Raw genomic sequence first — 15,750 nt, forward strand, 5'->3', positions numbered from 1 at the left:
CCCTCAAAATTTGATCATTTTCCAAGGCTATAGGCTTGCATTTTTTTCAAAAATTGCAGTCATGTTTTTGGGCTTTTCACGCACACAGATTCCCTTCCAGTTATTTAAACATTGATTTTACTTTGTTTCCAACATTTTTACACCTGGTAGACTTAGTTTTTAGTAAAAAAAATTCCCCTCAAAATTTGATCATTTTCTAAGGCTATAGGCTTGGCTTTTTCTTCAAAAATTGTAGTGATATTTTTGGGTTTTCCACGCACACAGATTCCCTTCCAGTTATTTAAACATTGATTTTACTTTGTTTCCAACATTTTTACACCTGGTAGATCTGGTTTTTGGCAAAAAAATGCCCCTCAAAATTTGATCATTTTCCAAGGCTATAGGCTTGTATTTTTTTCAAAAATTGCAGTCATGTTTTTGGGCTTTTCACGCACACAGATTCCCTTCCAGTTATTTAAACATTGATTTTACTTTGTTTCCAACATTTTTACACTTGGTAGACGTGGTTTTTAGTAAAAAAAATTCCCCTCAAAATTTGATCATTTTCTAAGGCTATAGGCTTGGCTTTTTCTTCAAAAATTGCAGTGATATTTTTGGGTTTTCCACGCACACAGATTCCCTTCCAGTTATTTAAACATTGCTTTTACTTTGTTTCCAACATTTTTACACCTGACAGACTTGGTTTTTAGTAAAAAAAATTACCCTCAAAATTTGATCATTTTCTAAGGCTATAGACTTGGCTTTTTCTTCAAAAATTGCAGTGATATTTTTGGGTTTTCCACGCACACAGATTCCCTTCCAGTTATTTAAACATTGATTTTACTTTGTTTCCAACATTTTTACACCTGATAGACTTGGTTTTTAGTAAAAAAAATTCCCCTCAAAATTTGATCATTTTCTAAGGCTATAGGCTTGGCTTTTTCTTCAAAAATTGCAGTGATATTTTTGGGTTTTCCACGCACACAGATTCCCTTCCAGTTATTTAAACATTGATTTTACTCTGTTTCCAACATTTTTACACCTGGTAGATCTGGTTTTTGGCAAAAAAATTTCCCTCAAAAATTTGATCATTTTCCAAGGCTATAGTCTTGAAGTTTTTCCTCAAAAAAAGTATATACTGCTGGGTATTTTTAAGTACGTTACCTTGGTTTCAGACATTCTATCAAAGATTTTACTCTGTTTCCGATCTTTTTACACCTGATAAGCCTGATTTTTAGCAAAAAGAATTTTCTCAAAATTTCATCATTATCCAAGGAATATAGCCTTGATTTTTTCTTCAAAAATTGCAGTCATGTTTTTGGGCTTTTCACGCACACAGATTCCCTTCCAGTTATTTTAACATTGATTTTACTTTGTTTCCAACATTTTTACACCTGGTAGGCGTGGTTCTTAGTAAAAAAAATTCCCCTCAAAATTTGATCATTTTCCAAGGCTATAGGCTTGCATTTTTTTCAAAAATTGCAGTCATGTTTTTGGGCTTTTCACGCACACAGATTCCCTTCCAGTTATTTAAACATTGATTTTACTTTGTTTCCAACATTTTTACACCTGGTAGACTTAGTTTTTAGTAAAAAAAATTCCCCTCAAAATTTGATCATTTTCTAAGGCTATAGGCTTGGCTTTTTCTTCAAAAATTGTAGTGATATTTTTGGGTTTTCCACGCACACAGATTCCCTTCCAGTTATTTAAACATTGATTTTACTTTGTTTCCAACATTTTTACACCTGGTAGACATGGTTTTTAGTAAAAAAATTCCCCTCAAAATTTGATCATTTTCCAAGGCTATAGGCTTGCATTTTTTTCAAAAATTGCAGTCATGTTTTTGGGCTTTTCACGCACACAGATTCCCTTCCAGTTATTTAAACATTGATTTTACTTTGTTTCCAACATTTTTACACCTGGTAGACTTGGTTTTTAGTAAAAAAAATTCCCCTCAAGATTTGATCATTTTCTAAGGCTATAGGCTTGGCTTTTTCTTCAAAAATTGCAGTGATATTTTTGGGTTTTCCACGCACACAGATTCCCTTCCAGTTATTTAAACATTGCTTTTACTTTGTTTCCAACATTTTTACACCTGACAGACTTGGTTTTTAGTAAAAAAAATTACCCTCAAAATTTGATCATTTTCTAAGGCTATAGACTTGGCTTTTTCTTCAAAAATTGCAGTGATATTTTTGGGTTTTCCACGCACACAGATTCCCTTCCAGTTATTTAAACATTGATTTTACTTTGTTTCCAACATTTTTACACCTGATAGACTTGGTTTTTAGTAAAAAAAATTCCCCTCAAAATTTGATCATTTTCTAAGGCTATAGGCTTGGCTTTTTCTTCAAAAATTGCAGTGATATTTTTGGGTTTTCCACGCACACAGATTCCCTTCCAGTTATTTAAACATTGATTTTACTCTGTTTCCAACATTTTTACACCTGGTAGATCTGGTTTTTGGCAAAAAAATTTCCCTCAAAAATTTGATCATTTTCCAAGGCTATAGTCTTGAAGTTTTTCCTCAAAAAAAGTATATACTGCTGGGTATTTTTAAGTACGTTACCTTGGTTTCAGACATTCTATCAAAGATTTTACTCTGTTTCCGATCTTTTTACACCTGATAAGCCTGATTTTTAGCAAAAAGAATTTTCTCAAAATTTCATCATTATCCAAGGAATATAGCCTTGATTTTTTCTTCAAAAATTGCAGTCATGTTTTTGGGCTTTTCACGCACACAGATTCCCTTCCAGTTATTTTAACATTGATTTTACTTTGTTTCCAACATTTTTACACCTGGTAGGCGTGGTTCTTAGTAAAAAAAATTCCCCTCAAAATTTGATCATTTTCCAAGGCTATAGGCTTGCATTTTTTTCAAAAATTGCAGTCATGTTTTTGGGCTTTTCACGCACACAGATTCCCTTCCAGTTATTTAAACATTGATTTTACTTTGTTTCCAACATTTTTACACCTGGTAGACTTAGTTTTTAGTAAAAAAAATTCCCCTCAAAATTTGATCATTTTCTAAGGCTATAGGCTTGGCTTTTTCTTCAAAAATTGTAGTGATATTTTTGGGTTTTCCACGCACACAGATTCCCTTCCAGTTATTTAAACATTGATTTTACTTTGTTTCCAACATTTTTACACCTGGTAGACATGGTTTTTAGTAAAAAAATTCCCCTCAAAATTTGATCATTTTCCAAGGCTATAGGCTTGCATTTTTTTCAAAAATTGCAGTCATGTTTTTGGGCTTTTCACGCACACAGATTCCCTTCCAGTTATTTAAACATTGATTTTACTTTGTTTCCAACATTTTTACACCTGGTAGACTTGGTTTTTAGTAAAAAAAATTCCCCTCAAGATTTGATCATTTTCTAAGGCTATAGGCTTGGCTTTTTCTTCAAAAATTGCATTGATATTTTTGGGTTTTCCACGCACACAGATTCCCTTCCAGTTATTTAAACATTGATTTTACTTTGTTTCCAACATTTTTACACTTGGTAGACGTGGTTTTTAGTAAAAAAAATTCCCCTCAAAATTTGATCATTTTCTAAGGCTATAGGCTTGGCTTTTTCTTCAAAAATTGCAGTGATATTTTTGGGTTTTCCACGCACACAGATTCCCTTCCAGTTATTTAAACATTGATTTTACTCTGTTTCCAACATTTTTACACCTGGTAGATCTGGTTTTTGGCAAAAAAATTTCCCTCAAAAATTTGATCATTTTCCAACGCTATAGTCTTGAAGTTTTTCCTCAAAAAAAGTATATACTGCTGGGTATTTTTAAGTACGTTACCTTGGTTTCAGACATTCTATCAAAGATTTTACTCTGTTTCCGATCTTTTTACACCTGATAAGCCTGATTTTTAGCAAAAAGAATTTTCTCAAAATTTCATCATTATCCAAGGAATATAGCCTTGATTTTTTCTTCAAAAATTGCAGTCATGTTTTTGGGCTTTTCACGCACACAGATTCCCTTCCAGTTATTTTAACATTGATTTTACTTTGTTTCCAACATTTTTACACCTGGTAGGCGTGGTTTTTAGCAAAAAAAATTCCCCTCAAAATTTGATCATTTTCCAAGGCTATAGGCTTGCATTTTTTTCAAAAATTGCAGTCATGTTTTTGGGCTTTTCACGCACACAGATTCCCTTCCAGTTATTTAAACATTGATTTTACTTTGTTTCCAACATTTTTACACCTGGTAGACTTAGTTTTTAGTAAAAAAAATTCCCCTCAAAATTTGATCATTTTCTAAGGCTATAGGCTTGGCTTTTTCTTCAAAAATTGTAGTGATATTTTTGGGTTTTCCACGCACACAGATTCCCTTCCAGTTATTTAAACATTGATTTTACTTTGTTTCCAACATTTTTACACCTGGTAGATCTGGTTTTTGGCAAAAAAATGCCCCTCAAAATTTGATCATTTTCCAAGGCTATAGGCTTGCATTTTTTTCAAAAATTGCAGTCATGTTTTTGGGCTTTTCACGCACACAGATTCCCTTCCAGTTATTTAAACATTGATTTTACTTTGTTTCCAACATTTTTACACTTGGTAGACGTGGTTTTTAGTAAAAAAAATTCCCCTCAAAATTTGATCATTTTCTAAGGCTATAGGCTTGGCTTTTTCTTCAAAAATTGCAGTGATATTTTTGGGTTTTCCACGCACACAGATTCCCTTCCAGTTATTTAAATATTGCTTTTACTTTGTTTCCAACATTTTTACACCTGACAGACTTGGTTTTTAGTAAAAAAAATTACCCTCAAAATTTGATCATTTTCTAAGGCTATAGACTTGGCTTTTTCTTCAAAAATTGCAGTGATATTTTTGGGTTTTCCACGCACACAGATTCCCTTCCAGTTATTTAAACATTGATTTTACTTTGTTTCCAACATTTTTACACCTGATAGACTTGGTTTTTAGTAAAAAAAATTCCCCTCAAAATTTGATCATTTTCTAAGGCTATAGGCTTGGCTTTTTCTTCAAAAATTGCAGTGATATTTTTGGGTTTTCCACGCACACAGATTCCCTTCCAGTTATTTAAACATTGATTTTACTCTGTTTCCAACATTTTTACACCTGGTAGATCTGGTTTTTGGCAAAAAAATTTCCCTCAAAAATTTGATCATTTTCCAAGGCTATAGTCTTGAAGTTTTTCCTCAAAAAAAGTATATACTGCTGGGTATTTTTAAGTACGTTACCTTGGTTTCAGACATTCTATCAAAGATTTTACTCTGTTTCCGATCTTTTTACACCTGATAAGCCTGATTTTTAGCAAAAAGAATTTTCTCAAAATTTCATCATTATCCAAGGAATATAGCCTTGATTTTTTCTTCAAAAATTGCAGTCATGTTTTTGGGCTTTTCACGCACACAGATTCCCTTCCAGTTATTTTAACATTGATTTTACTTTGTTTCCAACATTTTTACACCTGGTAGGCGTGGTTCTTAGTAAAAAAAATTCCCCTCAAAATTTGATCATTTTCCAAGGCTATAGGCTTGCATTTTTTTCAAAAATTGCAGTCATGTTTTTGGGCTTTTCACGCACACAGATTCCCTTCCAGTTATTTAAACATTGATTTTACTTTGTTTCCAACATTTTTACACCTGGTAGACTTAGTTTTTAGTAAAAAAAATTCCCCTCAAAATTTGATCATTTTCTAAGGCTATAGGCTTGGCTTTTTCTTCAAAAATTGTAGTGATATTTTTGGGTTTTCCACGCACACAGATTCCCTTCCAGTTATTTAAACATTGATTTTACTTTGTTTCCAACATTTTTACACCTGGTAGACATGGTTTTTAGTAAAAAAATTCCCCTCAAAATTTGATCATTTTCCAAGGCTATAGGCTTGCATTTTTTTCAAAAATTGCAGTCATGTTTTTGGGCTTTTCACGCACACAGATTCCCTTCCAGTTATTTAAACATTGATTTTACTTTGTTTCCAACATTTTTACACCTGGTAGACTTGGTTTTTAGTAAAAAAAATTCCCCTCAAGATTTGATCATTTTCTAAGGCTATAGGCTTGGCTTTTTCTTCAAAAATTGCATTGATATTTTTGGGTTTTCCACGCACACAGATTCCCTTCCAGTTATTTAAACATTGATTTTACTTTGTTTCCAACATTTTTACACTTGGTAGACGTGGTTTTTAGTAAAAAAAATTCCCCTCAAAATTTGATCATTTTCTAAGGCTATAGGCTTGGCTTTTTCTTCAAAAATTGCAGTGATATTTTTGGGTTTTCCACGCACACAGATTCCCTTCCAGTTATTTAAACATTGCTTTTACTTTGTTTCCAACATTTTTACACCTGACAGACTTGGTTTTTAGTAAAAAAAATTACCCTCAAAATTTGATCATTTTCTAAGGCTATAGAATTGGCTTTTTCTTCAAAAATTGCAGTGATATTTTTGGGTTTTCCACGCACACAGATTCCCTTCCAGTTATTTAAACATTGATTTTACTTTGTTTCCAACATTTTTACACCTGGTAGACATGGTTTTTAGTAAAAAAATTCCCCTCAAAATTTGATCATTTTCCAAGGCTATAGGCTTGCATTTTTTTCAAAAATTGCAGTCATGTTTTTGGGCTTTTCACGCACACAGATTCCCTTCCAGTTATTTAAACATTGATTTTACTTTGTTTCCAACATTTTTACACCTGGTAGACTTGGTTTTTAGTAAAAAAAATTCCCCTCAAAATTTGATCATTTTCTAAGGCTATAGGCTTGGCTTTTTCTTCAAAAATTGCAGTGATATTTTTGGGTTTTCCACGCACACAGATTCCCTTCCAGTTATTTAAACATTGATTTTACTTTGTTTCCAACATTTTTACACTTTTAGACGTTGTTTTTAGTAAAAAAAATTCCCCTCAAAATTTGATCATTTTCTAAGGCTATAGGCTTGGCTTTTTCTTCAAAAATTGCAGTGATATTTTTGGGTTTTCCACGCACACAGATTCCCTTCCAGTTATTTAAACATTGCTTTTACTTTGTTTCCAACATTTTTACACCTGACAGACTTGGTTTTTAGTAAAAAAAATTACCCTCAAAATTTGATCATTTTCCAAGGCTATAGGCTTGGTTTTTTCTTCAAAAATTGCAGTGATATTTTTGGGTTTTCCACGCACTCAGATTCCCTTCCAGTTATTTAAACATTGATTTTACTTTGTTTCCAACATTTTTACACCTGATAGACTTGGTTTTTAGTAAAAAAAATTCCCCTCAAAATTTGATCATTTTCTAAGACTATAGACTTGGCTTTTTCTTCAAAAATTGCAGTGATATTTTTGGGTTTTCCACGCACACAGATTCCCTTCCAGTTATTTTTACATTGATTTTACTTTGTTTCCAACATTTTTACACCTGATAGACATGGTTGTTAGTAAAAAAAATTCCCCTCAAAATTTGATCATTTTCCAAGGCTATAGGCTTGCATTTTTTTCAAAAATTGCAGTCATGTTTTTGGGCTTTTCACGCACACAGATTCCCTTCCAGTTATTTAAACATTGATTTTACTTTGTTTCCAACATTTTTACACCTGGTAGACTTGGTTTTTAGTAAAAAAAATTCCCCTCAAAATTTGATTATTTTCTAAGGCTATAGGCTTGGCTTTTTCTTCAAAAATTGCATTGATATTTTTGGGTTTTCCACGCACACAGATTCCCTTCCAGTTATTTAAACATTGATTTTACTTTGTTTCCAACATTTTTACACTTGGTAGACGTGGTTTTTAGTAAAAAAAATTCCCCTCAAAATTTGATCATTTTCTAAGGCTATAGGCTTGGCTTTTTCTTCAAAAATTGCAGTGATATTTTTGGGTTTTCCACGCACACAGATTCCCTTCCAGTTATTTAAACATTGCTTTTACTTTGTTTCCAACATTTTTACACCTGACAGACTTGGTTTTTAGTAAAAAAAATTACCCTCAAAATTTGATCATTTTCTAAGGCTATAGACTTGGCTTTTTCTTCAAAAATTGCAGTGATATTTTTGGGTTTTCCACGCACACAGATTCCCTTCCAGTTATTTAAACATTGATTTTACTTTGTTTCCAACATTTTTACACCTGGTAGACATGGTTTTTAGTAAAAAAATTCCCCTCAAAATTTGATCATTTTCCAAGGCTATAGGCTTGCATTTTTTTCAAAAATTGCAGTCATGTTTTTGGGCTTTTCACGCACACAAATTCCCTTCCAGTTATTTAAACATTGATTTTACTTTGTTTCCAACATTTTTACACCTGGTAGACATGGTTTTTAGTAAAAAAATTCCCCTCAAAATTTGATCATTTTCCAAGGCTATAGGCTTGCATTTTTTTCAAAAATTGCAGTCATGTTTTTGGGCTTTTCACGCACACAGATTCCCTTCCAGTTATTTAAACATTGATTTTACTTTGTTTCCAACATTTTTACACCTGGTAGACTTGGTTTTTAGTAAAAAAAATTCCCCTCAAAATTTGATCATTTTCTAAGGCTATAGGCTTGGCTTTTTCTTCAAAAATTGCAGTGATATTTTTGGGTTTTCCACGCACACAGATTCCCTTCCAGTTATTTAATCATTGATTTTACTTTGTTTCCAACATTTTTACACTTTTAGACGTTGTTTTTAGTAAAAAAAATTCCCCTCAAAATTTGATCATTTTCTAAGGCTATAGGCTTGGCTTTTTCTTCAAAAATTGCAGTGATATTTTTGGGTTTTCCACGCACACAGATTCCCTTCCAGTTATTTAAACATTGCTTTTACTTTGTTTCCAACATTTTTACACCTGACAGACTTGGTTTTTAGTAAAAAAAATTACCCTCAAAATTTGATCATTTTCCAAGGCTATAGGCTTGGTTTTTTCTTCAAAAATTGCAGTGATATTTTTGGGTTTTCCACGCACACAGATTCCCTTCCAGTTATTTAAACATTGATTTTACTTTGTTTCCAACATTTTTACACCTGATAGACTTGGTTTTTAGTAAAAAAAATTCCCCTCAAAATTTGATCATTTTCTAAGGCTATAGACTTGGCTTTTTCTTCAAAAATTGCAGTGATATTTTTGGGTTTTCCACGCACACAGATTCCCTTCCAGTTATTTTTACATTGATTTTACTTTGTTTCCAACATTTTTACACCTGATAGACATGGTTGTTAGTAAAAAAAATTCCCCTCAAAATTTGATCATTTTCCAAGGCTATAGGCTTGCATTTTTTTCAAAAATTGCAGTCATGTTTTTGGGCTTTTCACGCACACAGATTCCCTTCCAGTTATTTAAACATTGATTTTACTTTGTTTCCAACATTTTTACACCTGGTAGACTTGGTTTTTAGTAAAAAAAATTCCCCTCAAAATTTGATTATTTTCTAAGGCTATAGGCTTGGCTTTTTCTTCAAAAATTGCATTGATATTTTTGGGTTTTCCACGCACACAGATTCCCTTCCAGTTATTTAAACATTGATTTTACTTTGTTTCCAACATTTTTACACTTGGTAGACGTGGTTTTTAGTAAAAAAAATTCCCCTCAAAATTTGATCATTTTCTAAGGCTATAGGCTTGGCTTTTTCTTCAAAAATTGCAGTGATATTTTTGGGTTTTCCACGCACACAGATTCCCTTCCAGTTATTTAAACATTGATTTTACTTTGTTTCCAACATTTTTACACCTGATAGACTTGGTTTTTAGTAAAAAAAATTCCCCTCAAAATTTGATCATTTTCTAAGGCTATAGACTTGGCTTTTTCTTCAAAAATTGCAGTGATATTTTTGGGCTTTTCACGCACACAGATTCCCTTCCAGTTATTTAAACATTGATTTTACTTTGTTTCCAACATTTTTACACCTGGTAGACTTGGTTTTTAGTAAACAAAATTCCCCTCAAAATTTGATCATTTTCTAAGGCTATAGGCTTGGCTTTTTCTTCAAAAATTGCATTGATATTTTTGGGTTTTCCACGCACACAGATTCCCTTCCAGTTATTTAAACATTGATTTTACTTTGTTTCCAACATTTTTACACTTGGTAGACGTGGTTTTTAGTAAAAAAAATTCCCCTCAAAATTTGATCATTTTCTAAGGCTATAGGCTTGGCTTTTTCTTCAAAAATTGCAGTGATATTTTTGGGTTTTCCACGCACACAGATTCCCTTCCAGTTATTTAAACATTGATTTTACTTTGTTTCCAACATTTTTACACCTGGTAGACATGGTTTTTAGTAAAAAAATTCCCCTCAAAATTTGATCATTTTCCAAGGCTATAGGCTTGCATTTTTTTCAAAAATTGCAGTCATGTTTTTGGGCTTTTCACGCACACAGATTCCCTTCCAGTTATTTAAACATTGATTTTACTTTGTTTCCAACATTTTTACACCTGGTAGACTTGGTTTTTAGTAAAAAAAATTCCCCTCAAAATTTGATCATTTTCTAAGGCTATAGGCTTGGCTTTTTCTTCAAAAATTGCAGTGATATTTTTGGGTTTTCCACGCACACAGATTCCCTTCCAGTTATTTAAACATTGATTTTACTTTGTTTCCAACATTTTTACACTTGGTAGACGTGGTTTTTAGTAAAAAAAATTCCCCTCAAAATTTGATCATTTTCTAAGGCTATAGGCTTGGCTTTTTCTTCAAAAATTGCAGTGATATTTTTGGGTTTTCCACGCACACAGATTCCCTTCCAGTTATTTAAACATTGCTTTTACTTTGTTTCCAACATTTTTACACCTGACAGACTTGGTTTTTAGTAAAAAAAATTACCCTCAAAATTTGATCATTTTCCAAGGCTATAGGCTTGGTTTTTTCTTCAAAAATTGCAGTGATATTTTTGGGTTTTCCACGCACTCAGATTCCCTTCCAGTTATTTAAACATTGATTTTACTTTGTTTCCAACATTTTTACACCTGATAGACTTGGTTTTTAGTAAAAAAAATTCCCCTCAAAATTTGATCATTTTCTAAGACTATAGACTTGGCTTTTTCTTCAAAAATTGCAGTGATATTTTTGGGTTTTCCACGCACACAGATTCCCTTCCAGTTATTTTTACATTGATTTTACTTTGTTTCCAACATTTTTACACCTGATAGACATGGTTGTTAGTAAAAAAAATTCCCCTCAAAATTTGATCATTTTCCAAGGCTATAGGCTTGCATTTTTTTCAAAAATTGCAGTCATGTTTTTGGGCTTTTCACGCACACAGATTCCCTTCCAGTTATTTAAACATTGATTTTACTTTGTTTCCAACATTTTTACACCTGGTAGACTTGGTTTTTAGTAAAAAAAATTCCCCTCAAAATTTGATTATTTTCTAAGGCTATAGGCTTGGCTTTTTCTTCAAAAATTGCATTGATATTTTTGGGTTTTCCACGCACACAGATTCCCTTCCAGTTATTTAAACATTGATTTTACTTTGTTTCCAACATTTTTACACTTGGTAGACGTGGTTTTTAGTAAAAAAAATTCCCCTCAAAATTTGATCATTTTCTAAGGCTATAGGCTTGGCTTTTTCTTCAAAAATTGCAGTGATATTTTTGGGTTTTCCACGCACACAGATTCCCTTCCAGTTATTTAAACATTGCTTTTACTTTGTTTCCAACATTTTTACACCTGACAGACTTGGTTTTTAGTAAAAAAAATTACCCTCAAAATTTGATCATTTTCTAAGGCTATAGACTTGGCTTTTTCTTCAAAAATTGCAGTGATATTTTTGGGTTTTCCACGCACACAGATTCCCTTCCAGTTATTTAAACATTGATTTTACTTTGTTTCCAACATTTTTACACCTGGTAGACATGGTTTTTAGTAAAAAAATTCCCCTCAAAATTTGATCATTTTCCAAGGCTATAGGCTTGCATTTTTTTCAAAAATTGCAGTCATGTTTTTGGGCTTTTCACGCACACAAATTCCCTTCCAGTTATTTAAACATTGATTTTACTTTGTTTCCAACATTTTTACACCTGGTAGACATGGTTTTTAGTAAAAAAATTCCCCTCAAAATTTGATCATTTTCCAAGGCTATAGGCTTGCATTTTTTTCAAAAATTGCAGTCATGTTTTTGGGCTTTTCACGCACACAGATTCCCTTCCAGTTATTTAAACATTGATTTTACTTTGTTTCCAACATTTTTACACCTGGTAGACTTGGTTTTTAGTAAAAAAAATTCCCCTCAAAATTTGATCATTTTCTAAGGCTATAGGCTTGGCTTTTTCTTCAAAAATTGCAGTGATATTTTTGGGTTTTCCACGCACACAGATTCCCTTCCAGTTATTTAATCATTGATTTTACTTTGTTTCCAACATTTTTACACTTTTAGACGTTGTTTTTAGTAAAAAAAATTCCCCTCAAAATTTGATCATTTTCTAAGGCTATAGGCTTGGCTTTTTCTTCAAAAATTGCAGTGATATTTTTGGGTTTTCCACGCACACAGATTCCCTTCCAGTTATTTAAACATTGCTTTTACTTTGTTTCCAACATTTTTACACCTGACAGACTTGGTTTTTAGTAAAAAAAATTACCCTCAAAATTTGATCATTTTCCAAGGCTATAGGCTTGGTTTTTTCTTCAAAAATTGCAGTGATATTTTTGGGTTTTCCACGCACACAGATTCCCTTCCAGTTATTTAAACATTGATTTTACTTTGTTTCCAACATTTTTACACCTGATAGACTTGGTTTTTAGTAAAAAAAATTCCCCTCAAAATTTGATCATTTTCTAAGGCTATAGACTTGGCTTTTTCTTCAAAAATTGCAGTGATATTTTTGGGTTTTCCACGCACACAGATTCCCTTCCAGTTATTTAAACATTGATTTTACTTTGTTTCCAACATTTTTACACTTGGTAGACGTGGTTTTTAGTAAAAAAAATTCCCCTCAAAATTTGATCATTTTCTAAGGCTATAGGCTTGGCTTTTTCTTCAAAAATTGCAGTGATATTTTTGGGTTTTCCACGCACACAGATTCCCTTCCAGTTATTTAAACATTGATTTTACTTTGTTTCCAACATTTTTACACCTGGTAGACATGGTTTTTAGTAAAAAAATTCCCCTCAAAATTTGATCATTTTCCAAGGCTATAGGCTTGCATTTTTTTCAAAAATTGCAGTCATGTTTTTGGGCTTTTCACGCACACAGATTCCCTTCCAGTTATTTAAACATTGATTTTACTTTGTTTCCAACATTTTTACACCTGGTAGACTTGGTTTTTAGTAAAAAAAATTCCCCTCAAAATTTGATCATTTTCTAAGGCTATAGGCTTGGCTTTTTCTTCAAAAATTGCAGTGATATTTTTGGGTTTTCCACGCACACAGATTCCCTTCCAGTTATTTAAACATTGATTTTACTTTGTTTCCAACATTTTTACACTTGGTAGACGTGGTTTTTAGTAAAAAAAATTCCCCTCAAAATTTGATCATTTTCTAAGGCTATAGGCTTGGCTTTTTCTTCAAAAATTGCAGTGATATTTTTGGGTTTTCCACGCACACAGATTCCCTTCCAGTTATTTAAACATTGATTTTACTTTGTTTCCAACATTTTTACACCTGATAGACTTGGTTTTTAGTAAAAAAAAATCCCCTCAAAATTTGATCATTTTCTAAGGCTATAGGCTTGGTTTTTTCTTCAAAAATTGCAGTGATATTTTTGGGTTTTCCACGCACACAGATTCCCTTCCAGTTATTTAAACATTGATTTTACTTTGTTTCCAACATTTTTACACCTGATAGACTTGGTTTTTAGTAAAAAAAATTCCCCTCAAAATTTGATAATTTTCTAAGGCTATAGACTTGGCTTTTTCTTCAAAAATTGCAGTGATATTTTTGGGTTTTCCACGCACACAGATTCCCTTCCAGTTATTTAAACATTGATTTTACTTTGTTTCCAACATTTTTACACCTGGTAGACTTGGTTTTTAGTAAAAAAAATTCCCCTCAAAATTTGATCATTTTCTAAGGCTATAGGCTTCGCTTTTTCTTCAAAAATTGCATTGATATTTTTGGGTTTTCCACGCACACAGATTCCCTTCCAGTTATTTAAACATTGCTTTTACTTTGTTTCCAACATTTTTACACCTGATAGACTTGGTTTTTAGTAAAAAAAAATCCCCTCAAAATTTGATCATTTTCTAAGGCTATAGGCTTGGTTTTTTCTTCAAAAATTGCAGTGATATTTTTGGGTTTTCCACGCACACAGATTCCCTTCCAGTTATTTAAACATTGATTTTACTTTGTTTCCAACATTTTTACACTTGGTAGACGTGGTTTTTAGTAAAAAAAATTCCCCTCAAAATTTGATCATTTTCTAAGGCTATAGGCTTGGCTTTTTCTTCAAAAATTGCAGTGATATTTTTGGGTTTTCGACGCACACAGATTCCCTTCCAGTTATTTAAACATTGCTTTTACTTTGTTTCCAACATTTTTACACCTGACAGACTTGGTTTTTAGTAAAAAAAATTACCCTCAAAATTTGATCATTTTCTAAGGCTATAGACTTGGCTTTTTCTTCAAAAATTGCAGTGATATTTTTGGGTTTTCCACGCACACAGATTCCCTTCCAGTTATTTAAACATTGATTTTACTTTGTTTCCAACATTTTTACACCTGGTAGACATGGTTTTTAGTAAAAAAATTCCCCTCAAAATTTGATCATTTTCCAAGGCTATAGGCTTGTATTTTTTTCAAAAATTGCAGTCGTGTTTTTGGGCTTTTCACGCACACAGATTCCCTTCCAGTTATTTAAACATTGATTTTACTTTGTTTCCAACATTTTTACACCTGGTAGACTTGGTTTTTAGTAAAAAAAATTCCCTTCAAAATTTGATCATTTTCTAAGGCTATAGGCTTGGCTTTTTCTTCAAAAATTGCAGTGATATTTTTGGGTTTTCCACGCACACAGATTCCCTTCCAGTTATTTAAACATTGATTTTACTTTGTTTCCAACATTTTTACACTTGGTAGACGTGGTTTTTAGTAAAAAAAATTCCCCTCAAAATTTGATCATTTTCTAAGGCTATAGGCTTGGCTTTTTCTTCAAAAATTGCAGTGATATTTTTGGGTTTTCCACGCACACAGATTCCCTTCCAGTTATTTTAACATTGATTTTACTTTGTTTGCAACATTTTTACACCTGGTAGACGTTGTTTTTAGTAAAAAAAATTCCCCTCAAAATTTGATCATTTTCTAAGGCTATAGGCTTGCATTTTTTTCAAAAATTGCAGTTATGTTTTTGGGCTTTTCACGCACACAGATTCCCTTCTAGTTTACTTTGTTTCCAACATTTTTACACCTGGTAGACGTTGTTTTTAGTAAAACAAATTCCCCACAAAATTTGATCATTTTCCAAGGCTATAGGCTTGGCTTTTTCTTCAAAAATTGCAGTGATGGTTTTGGGCTTTTCACGCACACAGATTCCCTTCCAGTTATTTTATCATTGATTTTACTCTATTTCCAACAATTTTACACCTGGTAGACTTGGTTTTTAGTAAAAAAAATTCCCCTCAAAATTCGATCATTTTCCAAGGCTATAGCCTTGACGTTTTTCTCAAAAAAGGTCTATTCTTCTTGGTATTTTTAAGTACGCTATCTTGGCTCCAGATGTTTTATCAATGATTTTACTTTGCTTCCAACATCTTTAGATCTGGTAGACCTGGTTTCCAGGAATAAAATTATGGTTAGAATTTCATCATACATCAAATTTCAGGCTATTGGCTTGACTTCTTTCTCGAAAATGGTTGGTCGTGGAGCGTTCAATTCAAGGTCAATGGGGACAGATCGGGAAAAAGATGGTAGAAATGCAGAATGTTTTCCAGT

Source organism: Rhopilema esculentum, chromosome 16 (assembly GCF_057945365.1).
Source record: "Rhopilema esculentum isolate cy_ngs chromosome 16, ASM5794536v1, whole genome shotgun sequence".
Lineage (NCBI taxonomy): Eukaryota > Metazoa > Cnidaria > Scyphozoa > Rhizostomeae > Rhizostomatidae > Rhopilema > Rhopilema esculentum.